Here is a 2,528-nt window from a genome sequence, read left to right as displayed (position 1 = left end):
TACTTCAAAATTAACTTAACCAAGAAAGTCAAGGACTGTAAAATATGTCCAAAGAAATTAAAGGAAACATAAATAAATGGAACAACATCCTATGTTCATGAATTGGAAGACTAAATATTGTTAAGATCTCAATACTACCATAGCAATCTACAATTTTAATACAATCTCTATCAAAATCCCAATGACTTTTTGGCAGAAATAGAAAAATCCATTCTAAAATTTATGAAGAATTTCAAGGGGCTGTGAATAGCCTAAACAATCATGTAGAAGAACAAACACAGAGGATTTACCTGAGTTCAAAACTTACTACAAAGCTACAGTAATTAAAAGTGTATATCTACCAATGGGTCAGGAAAAAAAGAAAGGAAAAAGAAACATTGTAATATTGGCATAAAGATAAATATGTAGACCAATCAAATAGAAGAGGAAACCCAGAAATAAACTCTCACACTTATGGTCTAATGATTTTCACAAGGGTACCAAGATCATTCAAGAGAGAAAAGACAGTCTTTTCAACAAATGCTGCTTAGAAAACTGGATATCCACTTGCAAAAGAATGAGGTTGCACTTTTACCTAATACCATATATAAAAAATAACTCAAAATTGATCAAAGACTGAAATGTAACACCTAAAACTATAAACTCTTAGAAAAAACCATAAGACAAAAGCTTCATGGCATTGGATTTGGCAACAATTTCTTGGATATGACACCAAAAGCACAGGAAACTAAAGAAAACACAGGCAAAATTCTTGAATTTTTTTTTCAATTTTAGGACTACATTTTAATAGAATGTGAATCTAAACTCCTACATTTACAACAAGAAAACCCTTAAAATTACTGATTGATTCAAAATGCTTTTATGGAAAACTTAATTTGTAACAAAAACTTGGTACTGGCTGCAAAGGCTCCACAGGATTTTTTGTGCTTTAGGGTTTTTAGTTGTTGTTGTTTTGTTTTGTTTTTTGTTTTTTGTTTTGTTTTGTTTTGCTGTTTTTAAACAAAAGTTCCAAGGGACAGGACCAAGAACAAGAGGCTCGGATATCGACAACAGCAGGCATTTTCTCTTCCTCTACTTCAAGGGAGGTCGGGAGAAAACAGCTTGCACAGCTTCATCAAACACTATCTTGAGGCCTGGCTGAACACTCCAGGTGTTTTACAGCACCTAAACCCTGCTGCTAGGTGATGGAAGCCTGCTTCTTCTCCTTCAGTGTTTCAGTCTTGCCTTTCTCTCCCTAAGATCAAGTTTAGTTCCCACAAGGATGATGGGAGTGTTGTGACAATGGTGCTGCACTTCAGGACACCACTTGGCATGGACATTTTCTAATGACGCAGGACTCACAAGGGAAAAGCAAATTAAGAATACATCTGTTTGTGGATAGGAATGGGGGTGGGGGTCGTAATCTGTCCACGTGTGTAATCTTCTTGTCTACTTGTATCTCATAAACCCAGATTCACAGGTTTCCCATTCAACATAACACTGGCATACTGATTGCCAAAGACAATAAGGATATATTCTCCAGGTTGTATAGCTGATCACTGATGAGGTGGTAAGTTTTCCCTACAGCTCCATCTCCCACCATTACACACTTGATGGCCTACATCTCGGCCGCTGGTTGGGCTGGCTACGGCAGAAATAGTGGGCTCAGGGTGCTGCCGGTGGGGCACGGATGCAGGCTACCAGCACTGGGTGCCTGGCCGCTATTGGCAATGCCTCACCCTCCTCCAGCTGGGAGCAGAAGCCCAGCAGCTTCCATCAGCCAAAGCTGAGGGAAACTGCCCAAGAATAATTTTAAATGTCTTTAAATCAAAAGACTATACTAACAAAGTAAAAGGGCAATGTACATAATGTGAGGAAATATTTGCAACTCGTGTGTCTAATATGAGATTAATATCCAGAATATATAGAGAACTCCTAAAACTCAACAGCAATAAAAGAAAACAAGTAACCTTATTCAAAAATAGACAAAGGATTTGCATGGACATTTCTCCAAAGGAGACATACAAATAGCAAAGATATTCAACATCATTAATCATTAGGGAAATGCAAGTCAAAACTGCTAGATACCACTTCACTTCCATTAGAGTTGTTAATATTAAAAAGAAAAAGAAAATAACAAATATTAGTAAGGAAGTGGAAAAGTTGAAACCCTTCTGCACTGCTGCTCAGAAAGTAAAATAGTACAGCCACTGTGGAAAACAGCATGGCAGTAACTTTGAAAAATCAAAAACAGAGTTACAATGTAATCCAGTGAATGCATTTCTGGCTATATACTCAAAAAAATGAAAGCAGGGACTTTGGGAGATATTTGTACCCCCTGCTGTTAATAGCAGCATTATTCTAAATAGCTAAAACATAGAAACAACCCAAGTGTCTATTGAGTACTAAATGGATAAGCAAAATGTGGTACATGCATACAATTGAATATTATTCAGCCTCAAGGAGGTAAATGCTAATACATGCTACAACTTGGATGCACCTTGAGGACATTATGCTAAGTGAAATAAGCCAGTTACAAAGAGACAAAT

General features: G+C 36.9%; 1 pseudogene; it reads right to left on the bottom strand.

Moving 5' to 3' along the window:
* Positions 1–1,071: 1,071 nt before the first annotated feature.
* Positions 1,072–1,603, bottom strand: LOC129470253 (ras-related C3 botulinum toxin substrate 1-like; annotated as a pseudogene).
* Positions 1,604–2,528: the final 925 nt, after the last annotated feature.

This window comes from Symphalangus syndactylus, chromosome 2 (genome assembly GCF_028878055.3).
Source record: "Symphalangus syndactylus isolate Jambi chromosome 2, NHGRI_mSymSyn1-v2.1_pri, whole genome shotgun sequence".
Classification (NCBI taxonomy): domain Eukaryota; kingdom Metazoa; phylum Chordata; class Mammalia; order Primates; family Hylobatidae; genus Symphalangus; species Symphalangus syndactylus.
The sequence above is the reverse complement of the archived record's forward strand: the minus strand, read 5'-3'. Positions and strand labels throughout refer to the sequence as shown.